The sequence below is a fragment of the Perca flavescens genome, chromosome 21 (assembly GCF_004354835.1).
Source record: "Perca flavescens isolate YP-PL-M2 chromosome 21, PFLA_1.0, whole genome shotgun sequence".
In the NCBI taxonomy this organism is placed as follows: domain Eukaryota; kingdom Metazoa; phylum Chordata; class Actinopteri; order Perciformes; family Percidae; genus Perca; species Perca flavescens.
The window spans coordinates 17725826-17743747 of NC_041351.1; the positions used below are offsets into that span (position 1 = coordinate 17725826).

Genomic DNA, 17922 nt, shown 5'->3' on the forward strand with positions numbered 1-17922 from the left:
TGTCTGGACATGACCATTACCCAAGCCAATTACTGGCTTGTGTACAGGCGACTTGCCAACACCCTAATGTTTTCCCGTCATGCCTCATGCCTGCCCCCCCCCCCCCCCCCCAACCCCTCCTCTTACAAACACACAAGCAGAAAGAGGGGGGAAAATAGATAGAGTGGAAGGATGGAGGGCCTGGGGCAAAAACCCCACCCGACTGACTGACTGATACAGCTAATAAACTTTCATTTAAGCTAATGTTCCCCTGTTTTCTCTCTCTCCATCCTTACCTTTCTCTCTTTACTCTGCATGTTTCACTCCATCTTTTCTCTCTCTCTCTCTCTCTCTCTCTCTCTCTCTCTCTCTCTCTCTATTTTTTTGCTGTGTGTGCTCCAGAAGAAGGCCTCAGCCGACCAATCGATGCAGGCAGTCCACCAGCCGGAAGCCCAGTTGGCCGAACAGCACACCACTCAATCAGTCTGAACAGCAACACAAAGGGGCTGCTGGCGAGCAACAGAGGTAGACACTCTCTCTCTCTCTCTCTCTCTCTCTCCATCCATACAGCTGTAGATCCTATCCTGGACTGAACTCATTTCATAAATCATATACACACCGTGCAACAGCAGTAAATGTGATTCACTGAGTTTTATGTAGCGAAACAAAGCCGACTGAATCAACAACAACACATCAAACTCATCTTTAAAATAGCACGGAGAGGCCGCAGCGTTTTGGCCCACGTCTCCTCACCACTGCCAACACTTTTGTCTTTGAATACTCTAGGTACTGTGCTTATTAAACTTTCAGACAAAGCAACTTCCATGTTTCTCTTATATTTATAGCAGCTCACTGGGCTTTGTCTGAGACCGCATTTGGCTCAGTGTGTACATGTGTGGTTTCCCCTGTGCTGGTTACGGTGTCAGTGTGTGTTGACAGTGGACATGCTCTGTGCAACCACACTGCTCGCTGTTGCTGCACTCTCACCGTTATGCTTGTGTGCAGCAGATGCAATATTTCTTTGTCTGCTCAGTGACAGAATTCTAGGATTTGTGTGCATCTCATTGCATTGTGTATCTGCCCTTGTTAAAATATGTACACAGTATTTGATGCCTGTGTGCGTGCTCATATGTGCTGTATGTGTTCTCAGTTAATCTGTTTTTAAAGAACAATTCCCGTGCAAAACGAACCTAGGGGTTATTAACTGATGTGTAACTACTCTGTCGCTCTCTGGGACATGTTTTCATGCTAATCGAATGAGTTTGGAGCTTTGACGAGGCTACCGCGGACTGCTGGTTGGCTTACAATGCTAGTATTTGGGGCATGGGGACACTCAAATTAAATCGTTATTTAATACCACTAAAAAGGCTCGAAATATCACCACACCATAACGTTAGCATAATTAGGGTCCCTAAATGTGAACCGAAGCATTGACAACATTGTAAGTGTACAGATAGTTTATTAAAAAGATAGATTATAAAGACAGTCGCGTTCATGTTTACTTGCGGGAGCCATCTTGGAAACCAGTCATGACTAGTCGAACGCTGTGCAACGTGGAATCTCCATAGACAGTATGGGAATCTCAGACTCATTTGCATGGCGCTCGTTTTTCGACTAGTCATGACATTTAAAACTGATCAATCATGTTTAAAAAAAAATCTATTTAAAAAAATGTATTCATTTTGCCAATTAATGAAGCAACCATCTTACACCGATGTTCCCTTAATATCGTACTAAAGTATCTATAGACACTGGTTAGTTTTATCTGGTGTAAGACCTTAAAAGTAGTGCTGTCAATCGATAAAAAAATGTAATCTAGTTAATCACTCTGTGATTAATCACACATTTATAATACTAGGATTTACTTGTTAACGTGCAGTGTTGAAATAAATGCATGACAAACTGGTTTAAAGAAACAGATTCTTCAGTTGTATTATATCAACCATTAACATTTATTAAACAGGTGTTCAATGACAATCTTAATTTGTTGAGGCATCCATATGAACTGCAGACATATTTAGCAGTAACCAACAACTGTTACAATGTAATGTCTGCTACAAAGTCCCAAATAGCTTACCTGTAATTTCTTTGCATAGTAACTTGAGTTGCACAACAACTCAAGTGAATGCAACAATAAGTAGGGCTATTTTAGAAATAGAATGCCATAATGCATTTGAAAAGGAAGGAAACAGTATCTACATTCTCGGTTAAAGATAATTACTTCATACAGTGTGCATCTGTGCAACAAGCCTCCTGTCAGCCAGTCATACAGTCTACTCTTCTTTCAACCAGTTGCTCATGGAGACTAGCTTGTTCAGATTTTCAGATGCTAGAGCTGACTTCTTCTGCAGAATGTTGCCTGCCAAAGAGAACAGTCTCTCACATGGCACAGTTGAGGCAGGTGTGGTCAAGTAGCTTTTTGCAATATGGGCCAGCTTACCGTATGCACCTGCTTGTGATGACCATGTCCAGTGGTCTCTAGTAAGTGAAATAAAAGTACCTTCTGTCAACTGCCTCACTTTTTCAGCGTCGTACAGTTCATTTATTTTTGTAACAGTAGTTCCCCTTGAAGGTAGCTTATATGATGGGTCGCCTGTGCTGATCTGAATGATGTCTTAAAAGCCCACGGTCCTGAACTATGTTGATGGGCCTGCAGTCTGTAGCGACCCATTTAGCGATTGCACTGGTTAGCCCCGGCTGCACTCCGCCAGTGTCGTTTGATGAGCACGGCTTGTTGACCCTGTCTCAGCCCTAGCGTCTTTGCTAACATCAGCAAAACCGTGTTTCGCCCCGAAGATGGTACTTGAAACTTGTCGTGTTTTGGTGGAAGGACAGTTCATCCCTGCAATAAGTGCACACAACTTTGGTCCATCTCCTCTGTCATTGTTTACTCACCTTCGCCGAGCCACACGTATCACTGGAAGCGTAACCATCGGGATAACGGGAAGAGGCTAAAAAAATAATAATAACGCGTTCTTTTTTTCCGATTAATCGCATGCGTTAACGTTGACAGCCCTACAAAGCTAATCTTTTAACTATTTTAAAGTTCAACATTTTTCAAAAGGGGAGCGTAAATGCAATTAACATTGCTTTCCCACTATTTGAGATTTGCTCTGCAAGTCAGTCTGGCGAAGAGCCCATTCAAACCCATTTCCAATGTCCCCAAAATCGAGGCACCGATCACAACCGCTGAGGCGGGCTTTACACCAATCACAACCGCTGAGGCGGGCTTTACGTAGCGACGGCGAGCAGCTTTTTGTTTACATTCAACATGACGGCTACCGAAGCGCAGCGTCACCCGGATCGTTGGTCTGATTGGTTGGACTATCCAATGCGCCCAGAGGCATTTGAGTGGCGTCCGTTTGTGACGCCCCTTTGGGAATGAACTGTCAATGAACCTTTCCCAGACCCCCTCTCAGTTACAACTGAGAGGGGGTCTGGTGTCAACCAGGCTACTTTCCCACCTTAATCTGATAATAATTGGTTCCGCGAGACCTGCCTCTTTAAAATGTGCTACAGTGTCTGAACAACAACATCCTGAGCCTCGCTAATTGAAATCATCATCTTTATGTGCCTCAAGTCAGGATCCGTTGAGACAGATCAGGCCCCAACGAACAGCAAATCAGAGTCATCAGATGGCATGGACCGTCTGAGGAGCAATCCCTCTGCAGAGGGACAGCAGACATGTGTTGTTAGGGAGCGAGCGGCCTCCACTGTTAAGTACACTATCTGGCTCACTCCTGTCAAGGACCTTTGGTAGCTTCAGGTATGTGAAATGTGAGTGTTTGATTTGTTGAGTGCACAGCCGCCTGAAGTAGAATTTTGCCTCGTTTTCCTCCTTTATCCACTGAACTACACACACTTCACTCCTCTTTTTCTCTCTCTATCTTTAAAGTGCTTTTGATGCTTAAAGTGAGCAAAGAGAAGTGTCACCCCGAGGAGAAATCTCCTGGGTGTGAATTCATGTTTTTCAGAATTTCTGCATCTCGGTTTCTTCCCTGCAACCTCTAAGTTTAGCTGAGCCGGATTTCTGTGATATGAGTAGACTTCAACCTGAATCCATATAGGTGCAGCCCTGCTGTGTGCTCAGCCCTCAGAAGGTGTAGGGCCCTATGTGCTGTGTCGCTGGATATTTGCTACAGTAGGCGAGGCAGACAGTCTTAGTATTTTTTAATAAGACGGGCAATAACAATAAATCCTACAGGCTAATCACCCGCTCGCCACTCTTCTCTCGGAACCAAACCCAGAGCGATGCAGCATTACCCTGCTGCCGCCGTCAATTACGCCATTCATCATGCGTCTTATCTGGCTCCCGGTTTGATTGAGTGTGCAATGGGAGGCGTCGCAAACCCTGCATTCTCCACACCAGTGTGTGTGTGTGTGTGTGTGTGTGTGTGTGTGTGTGTGTGTGTGTGTGTGTGTGTGTGTGTTTATTGTTGACAGGAATAGAAAACTGCATTTGGGGGGGATGTGGGTGTGGGCATGTGGCGGCGGGTGTATATGGGATGTATTAGGATGTATGAGTGTGTGAAGAGAGGCTGAAATGCGGTGAAGGTGTGTGTGTGTGTGTGTGTGTGTGTTTGTGTGCTTGTGTGTGCAGATCTACGGTAGTGTATAAATCAAACCATATGATTGTCCCCCACTCTGATCCGCTCTGTCTCAGCAAGCACATTTCTCTTTTTCCCGCCTCCTACTGTCCCTGTACACCCCCCTTTCTCCTCCTCCTCTTCCTCTTCTTCCTCTCCTCTGGAACAGATTTGTCTGGGGGCCCCTGTCTAATCTCCAGCAGTGCCGGGTGTTGGGAGACGAGCGACAAATTTTAATAAGCAACTGGGAGCTGTAATTTAGCGGCCTGGGAGGGAGATTAGGCTGATTGATGCTAGGCTCATCTAATGGTCCAGCCTACGGCTTCTGGCCCAAATTGGTGGTAATGAAAGTTTTGTGCAAATTGAGATGGAGGAAAATAAGGCATCTTCCTTCCCTCACTCTCTCTATCTTCATTCAATCTTTGTATTCCTCTCTCTCTTCCTGTCTTCCTGTTCATTTTCTCCTCTGCTCTCTCAATATTTTTGACAAGGTGCGTCTTTCCCTCCGTCTGTCACATCCTCTCTATTTCCTCCACGTTTTCTTTTCTTCATCCATTTCACTTTCTCTCTTTCAGGCTCTTTCTTCATCTCTGTCTTCCTTTCTCATGCCCGCCGCTCACTCTGCCTCGTTACCAAAATTCATTTGTTCCTCATCTGCTGTTTCCCCATTTCAATGTTTTATAGTTTTTCTCTGGCACTCCTGAGTCTGTTTCTGCCCCTACTAAACTCCATCTAGTAGGCTATTCAGTTTTACTCACACCCTCATTGCTCCCTCCCTCCCCTTTCTTGGGCCAGATTTATGTGTGTGTGTTTGTGTGCAGATGGGTCAGGAGGTGTTGTCAGGACAGATTCATCTCGATCTACAGAGAGATGGGATGCCAGCGCTGATGACTGTCTCCCTCCACCTCTCATTCCTTGTATTCCTCCTTTTCTCTGTCTGTTCCTCTTTCTCTCCCTGCTTTTTTTTCCCTTCATCCCACCAAATCACTTTCAGCTGGCTGGACAGGCTCCGTCTTCCATGCATTATTAGGCTGTGGAGAATTCCAGGCCACTTTTCATGACATGGCAAATGTGTGTCAGTATCTAGCACCTTGTCCTACTGGCAAACTCTGCCTTATTTAATTTTTTTTGTCAGAATCTTATTCAATATTGCAAATTCCAGTAAGTTATACCAAGCAAATCCCAGCTTAGTAATAGTTAGTTTGCAGTAAGCTGTCTGAGGTTTTAAATTTAAATGTGTAAATGCATTGATGCTCTCTGTTCCTGTAACGGCACTTTCTTTGAATAAATAAAAGAATTACAATGATAGCTTCTATGGCATCAGAGAAAGAAGTGCCAGCTATTGTACAGAAGCACACACTTTATAAACAGAAAATGTAAGCAAGAAGACATTGTATCACAAGACACTCTGTTGCGTTATATAACCCAGCGGTAATAGAAGACTACAGTACAATATGTTACATTTTGGTGTTCTGAATTCTAAAATCCCCTGAGAATGGATGTAATAGTGTAAACTCACATGGGATTTCTGGCCCTTAAGGAGATCAGCCTATGATGTGTGTATGTGTGCGTTTTGGAGCATCTATACAGCCACACATTTCCCACATATGAGTGGGTGTGTATGTGTGTTAGCCAACTATCCAGCTCCCATTCCCCAACAACAGAGCAACTGTCTTCCGGCACTTTTCAGTTCACTTTATCTTAACTCCCACACAGCTCTCTAATAGTGATATTATTTAACAAAAAAAAGACGGTGCTGTGGAACTTGTCCTCCTCCTCTCTCGCTGCCACCTTGAGTTATGCAATGATGTATCATTAATAGCTTCATTAGCATTTTTCTCCCTCTAAGGTGCTTGTGTATATAGTTCAAACTACAGCACGGATGCTCACATCATTAAACAAGCGAACATCCTGAATTCTCTCTTTGAAAAAAGCGCTTGGTACAAGGATGGTAATAACACCAATACACTTGGAGAGTTCCCAGCATAAAGCACGTACACGGTCCCCAAATGAGCATTCCCTCCTCTGTTCCCCCTAAAGGCCTCCTGTACAATGTGTTTCCTAACTCATATTGCACAACGAGTGTCCTTTTGCAATATCCTGGGCAAATGTAAACAGCATTTTTTTTCCAAACACAATCTGCACTCCAAGGCTAGAGAGAAAACTAGCGAGGCAACCACTTTGATGCTGAACAGCAAAGATGCAGAAGAGTCAGGCAGCTCAGCCTGTAAATGAGTGGCAACCGCCTGTGACGTTTATCTTGGCGAGAGGCAGCCCTTGTTGATTGCTCACCAAAGTCTGTGGTTGGGCTCCCAGACAACACGATATAATCTTGCTTTCCGAGGCCCGGCAACTGCCTAAATGCCGTGTGGTTGAAGAGCTGGTGTGGGTAATTTCAGATTGGATGTGGCTTCTCTCCACAGGAGCTGTTAAGTCTTTGTAAGGATCACACTGGCCAAAGTGGTTTGTCCAAGTTGATTGTTTATTTTTCTTGGGGAGAGAGAGAGAGGAGGGTGGGGGGGTGTTTGTATGTATGAGATGGATGACGGAAACATGGAATGCGGCTTAAACCATAAACTCGTGGGAATTCTTAGTTCTTGGTTTCATTTTTGCAGTTGTAGCTTTAGTTTAAAATGTCCGGTGGTCAGGCGTGCAGTAATTTGGCACTGTTCAGCACATTGCACAAGTTCTTATGCAGGCCAACACGCCTAGCTGTTTCTTGGAGAGGCAGTAAGACAGGGCCACTAATAAATAAACCCTTGGGACACCAAGAACAATGGATAATGCCTGGCTGCTCCGTCTACTATTTTTTTTCTCCTGCCTTTGCCTCACTGGTTTAGATTTCAGCAGGATTTGTTTCAAGGTTTTTTAAAGATATGGAGTGTTCACTTTGATTATCTACCACCTAGTGATTATCTACCTCCTAAGACACAGGCTGGTGGAGGGGGAATAATGCAAGAAACCAAGAGCGTATGAATAGCCTCTGTTTGCTGAATGCTCTCCTCCCACCTCATAGTTTTATGGCGGATGATGCTGTGTGAGGTATTAAATGGGTTGACGGAGCGCTTTGTTCAAGTCCCCCTTCATATGATAGTGGGATGTGCCTGATAGTATGGGCAGCAGGGGAGGGGGTTTGTCTGTTCCTCTGGCTGGTTGCAGAGATGGGGGGATGAGGGCTGGAGAAGGCAAGAAGCAGGGCGAGGTGCTGATGGGAAAGAGACGAATGGCATGCCAGTGTCAGAAGTGGTCATGTGCTGAGGAAAGAGTAGGGGAGAATGAGAGGGAGGATGGAAGGAGAGCTTGACTGATTAACCTGTTTACCTCCCTGAAAATGCTCCGGGAGCTATTCTGATTAAAGTTCAGTCTTTCATCTATCATGGCCATGGCTGGCTTGAACCTTCAGAGCTGCCGATACCAAACGCTGTCAAAAACGATCAAGCCTTCAACCTGAGCCACCGCCACACCCTGCAACAGCAGAGCTAATGCTCTTGACCAGTGGCTTCATTTGCATCTCATCCTTCCTTGTCAGCTCTTGAACCTACCTCCTTATGATTCTTTATTCTTTCTTCAACTCTTTCTATCTCAAATGCTGAGTTTGTATGTATGTCTCTCTTTATCTACTCCTCCCATTCTGTCCCTAAGCTTCTAGCTCTCAAGACTCCCTGGGAAACGATGCTTGTGTGTCTCAGCCTTTTTCCTCCAGTGACGTGCTTACCCGAGTCAAGGCTTTTAGCACCTCCAGCATAATACGATTACACCCGTTTGGGGACGTGAAACTTGTTGACGGCTTTCTAAAAATATCCCTCTGGTCCAGTCGCAGCAGCACAGTAGCACTGCGAGTGGACTGTGTGCAGCGATTGGCAGAGGCAGCGCTGCACACAATGTTCTGGCCACTCAAGCACAAATGTTAGCCCTTTTTAAAAGCTTTTTCCCCATCATAGACCCGGTGTGTGTGTGTGTGTGTGGCAGTTAGGGCTCGGCCATAGACCACAGGGATACGTGAAGGCATACAGGTACAGTAGAGATGCAGCCCTGACTGTTTGAAAAACTGACCTTCAAGAAAAACAACAGCATCAGTTGTTTCAGCAAATGCTCCAAATCACGTTTAAGTGACAAAGCCCTCTAGCATCCAAAATTATGACCATCAGGAGAAAAGGTGGAAGTTGGGTGACGTTATTATAAATCAGTCAGAGAGGAGGTCGGGGGTGGATTGGTGGGAAGACAAACCATAGGACTTTAACATGGGAGACCGCTGTTTGTTTACAGTTTCATACAGAAAGTCAACTTAGTTTTCTTTTAACCATGACCACAGTCGTTCTCTAACCTTAACCAAGTGAATATTATTGTAACCATGATGACAAAGGTCCCCTAAACTTAACTACAGTATGTACTTATTTCAGTCCAAACCACGCTCTTTTCGTAACCCTTAACCATGTTGTGTTTTTTGCCTAAACCTAACCAAACTTTAACCATAGTGTTGTCAGGTCGTAAGACTGCTTGATTTTTCCAACAGGCGTCAGATTAAGAAATGCCTATATGTGTCGTCCTGTTATAAATGGTGTGAGATACCGCTTACTACCTCTTTAAAAAAGACAGTGAGGCCTAAAACCAGTGTCAGACTGCTACCTGTCTTCTTTGCATCAAGTGTAGAAATGTTAAAGAAATACAGTCTTGTTTCATTTAAATGAACTCCTTTAGGCCGGATATCACTCCTTTAGGCCGGATATCACTAAGGTGATTGTGATTGATTTAAAGAAATGCCAATAAACCAAAGCACGTTATTCTCCCGTCCCGGGATGCTTTGTGGACTAGCCAGACCCTCATCCGCAGCGCCGTGGTGGAGGAAGGTCTGGCAAAGCGAGACTAATGTTTACTTGACTTCATTTCAGCACCCGGGAGCTGTCCATACTATAACCTAAACATTAAACTGCATGTCACATGGTGCAGTTTGCATTTGGTCTCCATATGAGGCTACTGATTATTTGATGGTCATTTTTTACTGGGTTTTAAAGGCTTTATATTAATATTTCTATAGCTACTGAAGAATTTGAAACAAGAACATTTCAGATTTTTGTGTGGGGCCAAATTCTTCACAGGATCCCAAGCAACACACAACACATTTTTTTGATCAAGAACAATAAATTCATACTGTTTGGGTTTGCTACCACCAATAACCACTCACCACCTCCGCTCATGTCCAACCTCCTTCACGGAGAGAGAAATCCTCCTCGATTTCAGCGCCTTCTCTCCAGCGCTGATCTCCTTTGATCCTTATTCTCCTCACTTCTTTGCAATGTGTGGCAGAAAATTAGGTCATTGCTGTGTTTGATCATGCTTTCACTCGTTTTCCCAGGGAGCCATTCCAACCATTTTATTTAAAAAAAAAAAGTTTCTTTGTTTTCCTGTCTCTTTCTCTAAGCCCAGCTCCATTTATCTTCCACGTTCTGTCTTTCCTCCTGCCAGTGAAAGTTGACTGAAAGCACATGGGCATCCGCCTGCCCCGTCATGCTTCAACACACCATCCTTGTTGTCAGTCAGGCCAAACAGCAAAACACAACCAGCTTTCACTAAAGCTATGCATCTTGCTCCGTTTCCAAAATCCTGAGGTCGACATTTGTTTGGCATTTTAGCAGTTTGTACTACAAGGAATGAATTTGTTGTACGTATTACCCATACATATGAGTGACAGGAAGTGGTTTCAGGTTGCTTGATACATAAGTATATCTTTAGAAAATGGAAACAATACTGTAAGTATGTGAATATATATTTACATTTGGTTTAGGATTGGTTGGAAAACAGGATTCTTACACACGTTTTTGTATATTTGTCAATTTTGCGGTGTCGATTTTGTCAAACTTATATATATACACACACAAATGTAGCTTGGTTTTGTTCCATTCTGAGCTGATGAGGACATTTGCACGCGCGTGTGCACATCTGTGTACACCAAAAATTAGCTTAGGGAGAGCTATTATTGGTCTACATGGACCCTAACCCTGGGGGCAACAGGAAAGGCTTAGGTGATTTCAGACAGCCTATGTGGTGTTACAGCAGCCTGTGATGGACTGATTTAATCCTACTGATGTTGCTCATAGAAGAGGGATAGACACGCGAGCGCACACACACACACACAGACACACACACTCTCACACGCGCACACACAGTCATCCTTAAGTCATACATGTGGACATAACAGGATTTGTGTGTGTGTGTGTGTGTGTGTGTGTGTGTGTGTGTGTGTGTGTGTGTGTGAGAGGTCAGCAGGGCTAACACAGTCCCCTGGCTGTTCTCAAGGTTAATGTGAGACTGACAGCGGCTGCTATTAGTGGCCTTCAGATGGTCTCCACCCCCCTTATGCGGAGCTGATTCATCCTGGTGGCAGCAGTGCATTAAGATGTAACAGCTTCACTCCCAGGTGTCACTCACCCCTTTAGACCGGGCCCACATCATAATTTTACATTTCCTATTAACTCCTATTGTCTATGCTCAACACGATGGCCCATTAAAGGCATAGGCGCCGCCGTTACCACCTCATTCTCACGTGTCACTCAGCTCTTCCTATATGTCATTATTTCATTTCGTCCCATTGTCCGTTAATTGAAATACCACAGCCATTGTCTATATGGTCCATTAAAGGGATGGGAGCCTTGTTCCTAAGTGTCACCACTACTTTAGGCGCTAGCTCATTAATTTTCATAGTGTTTGACTTACACATGCACAGAGAGGTGGGGCCTAGGAGAGGAAAATAATACCACCGAGAAGAGATGCACAGAAGATCACCCAAACCATCCAAACCTCATTTACATTTTAATTCAAAGACATTAGGCAGATGCTCGTATCAAGTGCAGGTTTGATTTTTTGTGTTTTGCTCAAGGACGCTTAGGTGAGGAGGGTTGCTCAGTTAAATGAATACAGACAATTTTCATTTCATGTTTTTTTTTTAGTTGCTATGAGTGTAGTGTTTTTCATGATTGCATTATATCTAATGGCCAAAGTGGAAGCTAGCATAGATTAGCAGGCAGCTTGCCTTGGAAAAGGCTAAGGAGGAAAAAATACATTGCAGTTGGAAAATGGAAACAGAGAGAAGAACAGATACCTGCACACCGAACACTTGGGTGAAAAAATCCTTCCCCATGTCTAAATGTATAAGCACAGTTTAAGTTCTTAAAAGTAGATTATCATGGGTAATTTAAAGATACTGTGGAGGACAAATTCTGTGAAAAGTTTTGTCTTCGAAATGTAGCCCATTCCCAAATTAGCAGTACTAAGTATTTGAATGTTGTAAAGGATGATGATAAGCAAGACTGGCGGAGAGTGGAAGGTTTGTGCGCCTGGGTCCATACGAAGAGTGATGATGTTGTTGACTCACTGTCGGCCTGATGCCAATCAATCAATTAACCAACCAATAGTCATCTGGTGAGCGCCTAAGGACACTGGGGAAAATCTCCCAGAAACACTTGAATCAATTACTTTTTTCGCCTCGGCCACAGACTCGCACACAGGTGCAAAAAAAACACACACACACACACACACACACACACACACACACACACACAAAGAGAGTCATACATTTATACTTATGCAGGCTTACATGTTGAAGTCACCGCCTCCCCCTCTTCCAAATGCCCAAATGCGCAGGCATCAGATTGCAGTGCCATGGGAAAAAGAAAAATGAGTAAACTCTGTCTTTTCCCTCATTCTTCACTCCTCATCCCCTTTCCCACTCCCCCCTCCCCCCTCTCCTCTAATGGAAAGCAGCATTCCCTGGCTGCCGTCAGCAGCTATAGCCAGCTACACTATAACACAGTTAATAGATAGGTCTCTTAGCTTATGGAGCCCATGCATTTTTAAATGGGAGTTTTATGACTCCTGGAGAGAGCAGGCAAGGGAAGAGGGGCTGGCATATTCTTGATATTTGTTCCATGAATGTGAGTGTGTGTGTGTGTGTGTGTGTGTGTGTGTGTGTGTGTGTATCTGAGAGTGTGTCTGTGTGAGAAAGGGAAAGCATTAGGATAGGACGAGTGTCACAATCTTGCTCTTGTTTACTTTATCGCTTTTTTTTCAACCATCCAACCATTTTTTTCAAGTTCTCTATTTCTCTTGCTTTCTTAATTAAAAGATGGAGTATGCACACACGCATGTACTCATCTATAAGGTCCTTCTGGTCATAAGCCCTGTCACTAAGCAGTATCTAAGCTGAATCCAGCTGTTGTTTTCTCACATTTGGACATTGTTTCGCATGCTGCCAGATGGATTAATATGTGTGCGTGTGTGTGTGTGTGTGTGTGTGTGTGTGTGTGTGTGTGGCTAATGTATGTTCTTAATCTCGCAGTTTTTGGTATTTCTACAATGACCTTTGGGCATCATCAGGCAACTCAATCCCATACACACAATGTATGTTAGCTTATGCGTGTGTGTCATGAGCTAGGAGGTCATGTTGACCATTTTATCTGTGTCTGCCCTGACCCACAAACCCCCTGTCCCCTCATCACTGTTACATATAAACAAACACATGAATACAGACACACACGCACGCATGCCACACACACACACACACACACACACACACACACACACACACACACACACACACACACACACACACACACGCGCTGTTCCTGTTGGCCTACTTGTCTTGCTGATGCCACCGGCCATGAGCTGTGGAACTATGCATTTCCCCTCCAGGGTAAGAATGACGTGCAGCGTGAAGCGTACTGTAGGTTGTTCCGGGCATTAAATGCAGATGGCACCACAACTGGTAGCAGGGCTGGATTATGCCGCTGTCGTCTGTCATGTGTCCACCCTGGTGGATAGCTCATGATCACACGCTGTAGGACCCAGCTGACATGAAAGTTTCATCCCATATTGATATGTGTGGAGAAACATTACTGACTGCTGAATTACTGCAGTCTGCTGATACTGGTTAATTCTCCAGCGAGATATTGTCACTCACAGTCCCACACATACACAATACAAAGGAATCTACATTCTAAACAATTGATCAGTAAAGGATGTTGTTAAGTGATTCCATTTTAGTGTAGGGATAATAGGGATTTGCAGATTCAGGCTATTGAAGGAGCTTAGCAGAGTGTAGAAGACAGAAACTATAAAGCTGAGAGCGCTGAGAGTTCTCTGTTGGACAGAGGTGAGGCGTTGTAGAGAGTTATTGCTTTGGGCAGGAAAGATTTCCTGTATCGGTCCTTGTGAACCAGTCTGTTAGAGAAAGAGCTCCGCTGCCTGTCCAGTAGGTGGTGGAGATGGTGGTCCGGCTTACCTATAATGAATAAGTTTGTTCAGTGTCCTCCTTTCCACCACAACTTCAAAGGTGTCTGGTTTGTAGCCAATTACGGAGCCAGCCTCCTCAATCAGTTTAAGTCTGTTGGTGTCGGCGGCTCCAATGCTGCTTGCCCAGCAGACTACTGTACAGCGAGGTACAGTTCACTGGCCACAACATCTTGCTGCACACAAAGGATCTCAGCTTCCTCAGGAAATATAATCTGTTCATCTCCTTTTTATATACAGCTTATGTTAGTAACAAAAGAAAATGAAAGCTAAACAAGGCATCTCTACGCATTGGTGGTTTCAAATAGCAGCAAGCAGAAAGCAGCGTCAGTTTTGCTGGTGACAGACAGCTGCTCTTAACTGCGTGTATTTACGTGTATTTTTTCACCTATTGCATCTCTAAGCCTATAACAGAGGTGTTGTGAAGGCCATGTCGGAACAAATTGGCCTACATAGGTATCTGTCCTTGGCCTATTCAGAGCCCCTTATTTGGTAATGTGATGGGTTATCTCTGGTCTACCTTCATGCACTGGAGCGTTTCACTTACTGTGTCACTGTCTGTGTGAAAAGCAGATAAAGCCTTATGATTATGCAGCGTACACACACACTGGTACAAACACACCCTACGGTAGATCATTCAAGTAATTGAATTTAGCCTTCTGCAAACAAGATGCTAACAAGCCCTCTGGAAATACAGTGACATTTAACAATTTTCACAGTCCCACAATTGTGGCTGCAGCACACACAGATTCATGTATGAACACACTCAAATATGGTTAAACCTTAATAGACTATTAGTTGTCCTTGGTTTTGAATTATAATGTCCTCCTTTTTCTGGTCTATATACTTTAAAAAAAATGCTGGTATTGAGTTGCCTGAAGGAACCGTAGACTGTCCCTTTTAAGATAGGGCACACCAGCTCGGAGGGGCAGACCTTCTTTGATCCTTTCAGTGGGCGAGTGGCGGCATAAACAGGAAGGGGCCCTGCGCTTTAGTGCGTCACTCGCTCTCGTATCATTGGATCTTCTGTGTTGAAATGTGTCAAAGTGTTTTGCATAACATTGGTAGCCTGATATCCTGGATAGATACACAAAGGTGACACAACCTTAAAGGCAGGAACACATGTACAAAGACACATGGTGAAGTGGTGATTGCACACACACACACACACACACACACACACACACACACACACACACACACACACACACACACACGCACGCACGGTTGATTAGTGCACAGCTGGTTCATCGTCTTGAGCCAGCTGTGTTCTGTCCCCTTATGCGCACAGAGAGTGATGTAAATGCCTTACCAAGGTACATGCACCCATCTATGTTTATGCTTATGGAATATGACAGCTTAAGTGTTTCGACTGTAGATATTCTGTGTGTGTGCGTGTGCGTGTGCGTGTGCGTGCGTGTCAGCGGGTGTGGTGTGTTGAGTCTGTTGGAGTCCTGCTCAGAAATATGGACTTCATTTGTGCCGGCCTCCCCCGCTAACTGGAACAGGAGGTGGACTGAGGGAGCCACCCCACTCCCTCCTACACACACGCACACACACATGCACAAGCTAATGCATGGGTTTGGACACACTCAGCTCCCTTCTTTTGTACAAAACAGTGTATTGTTTGTAGCCTCAAGCTAATTTGATCCAACATCAAACTAAACAATATTCAGAATGAAGATTGTCTTTTAGTTACGTAAGGGGAATGTTTTTTATTTTTACTACATTACAAAAAAATATATTGCAAAAACTCAATGCTTCTTACTTCTCAAATGTGAACATTTGCTGATTTTCTTTCCATTGATTTGTTCAGCATTGTTCTGCTCGATGTTTTGTGTAGAGAATCTTACGACATTGTCTCCTTCCCTTCAAAAAGAACATTTTATTTTGATACTATAAATAGTCGTCCCCATGCTCTCAGTTCCTTTTTAAGAAAGCACAGATGAATCTACAGCACTGGGTTTCCAAACAAATCCAAGTATCATATTACAAAGAAATGTTTTAGCCTGAGGTTTTGTCAGATAAAATATTAAAGGATGTATGTGAAGGAGCTGAGGAAACAAGGGACTGCCAGGACAGTACCAGAGAGTTGGTGAGGCAGGACTACATGAGTAGAAGCAGTGTGTAGCAGTGTGTAACTGTTGGGAAGAATAACATGCACTACAGACCCCAGACCGCATGAGGCACGACTCCCTCACCACTAGGAAACCTCAGGGCCTTCTGCTCCATGTTCTGTTTGCTCTTACTTTGCTCCTCATTTAGTCCCCCTGGACCTTCTGTGTGTGCTCTTCTTCTCCTCCTCCCAGATTTAGTGTTGCCATTTTGCTTTCTCCTCCTCACTTTATTGTTTCCTTTTGGAGTTTTTGCCCTCTCCTCTCCCAGCACTTTTCTCTCCCTGTATCTGTATTGCTCCCTTCCTATGTCCCCCCCCCCCCCCAGTCCCTCTCTGCTATGGCCTGTTCTCCCCACCACCCCTCTCACTTGGATCATTTCCCTCTTTTCTTCCCAGCTCTCTCCCTCTCACCTCCCCGCTCTCTTCATATTTCATATTAACCAATCCTTTCCATGGAGCCAGCTGTATAAACAATAGGGGCCGGCCCTCCATGTTTTCTCAGAGTGAGTGAAAAAATGCCGGAAAAACCTGAACACAAGGAGCTCGCCGCACGCCGTCCTCACCGATGATCTGTGGCCCTTTGTCTTTCCGACCCCCCTTTGAGCACAAGTGGGACTTTCTGGACTGGAGTGCTGGTTTTCGTGTATGTGTGAGGCTGAGTGTTAAGTGTATGGGGCAGTGTACGCGGGTGTGGGAGCTTCCTGTTACCATAGCCCCCTGCAAATATTGACCAAGCTGAATAGCTACAGTGAGTAGCTCAAAAGCAAAAACTGCATGTCGTGCTCTGCCAGAAATGCCTGGGGTTTTGTCACCAACTGCATTCTCACCGGAAATAATTTGACTCACTTAACGCCTAATCTTCTACTTTCCCTGATTCATGGTTTTGATGTTGATAAGGAGAGAAATCTCTGCCCTGTGACATATAGCTGACCCATATTTAGTAAAAGCACTGGCTTGCCATGCTAGTCTTCTATCTATAGGTCTTTAATCTGTCTACCTACACTGTCGACAACCTATTTTAGCACAGACGTTCCTAGAAGCTGCCGGTGTTCCCTGTAACTGTCTTCATCCCTTTATTTAACGGGCGGGTTGGCGATCAACTTTAGTTGTAGGTTTTATTGACTTTGGTTGACACGCACTTAGCGTATGGGTGGTGTGTGTGTGTGTGTGTGTGTGTGTGTGTGTGTGTGTGTGTGGGTGTGCGTCTGTCATGGTTTGGCTGTGAATGTGCATTTATGGGTCCACATGCATGCATCCATGCAGGTGGGCAGATGGTCCAGTTCTGCACGGACAGCCACAGTAGCACTCATTATGTGTGAAGGAAGAAGGCTACCATCTTACCCTGACGCATCCCTCACACACACACACACACACACACACACACACACACACACACACACACACACACACACACACACACACACAGCTCATCCCCAGGTTTATTTTTTGCAGGTGCAGTGCTTGCTGGCATTTGAGATAATTAAAGGCTGACCTTTCTGAGGTGAAGCAGAAATGTCACCCAGCCTGCTTTGCTGACAAGTGGATTCACCCCACAGGGGGCCTTGGTAAAACGGCTGAGGATTCTCAGCACCCTGGATGTGCACTTAGCACCCTTTAGCCTTCTTGCGCCCCACTTTCTGGCTGTCATTGAGAAGTAGCTCCCACCCCCCTGATCTCTCACCCAAAATGCCTCAGCTCGCTTAGATTCTGACCATCTCGAAGCCACACAAGTGGAAGTAGCACTAAGTCAAAGTCATCAAAGTATAGGATTAAGAAATATTTCAACATGCAGTGTAATCCCTGTGGCATACTAATGGCGCATAAATGGTGTAGTGAATTACTGGTAAAATTAGAAGAAAGAAAATCATAAAAAGTACATTATGAAAGGCTGCTAGTTTTGGGAATTCTTCCAACTACGTTAAGGTTTAATGTATCTCCACCATCTTTAAGTAAGAGGGT

The 17922-nt window shown here is 44.5% G+C and overlaps 1 protein-coding gene across 1 annotated transcript in view; it reads left to right on the top strand.

Annotated features, from left to right (window-relative positions):
- Positions 1–17922, top strand: part of raraa (retinoic acid receptor, alpha a) — a 143647-nt gene that overhangs the window by 41071 nt on the left and 84654 nt on the right. The window contains exon 2 of the mRNA XM_028567581.1: positions 382–504. The gene's annotated coding sequence lies outside the window, so the exon portion shown is untranslated. The remainder of the gene's footprint in view (positions 1–381; positions 505–17922) is intronic.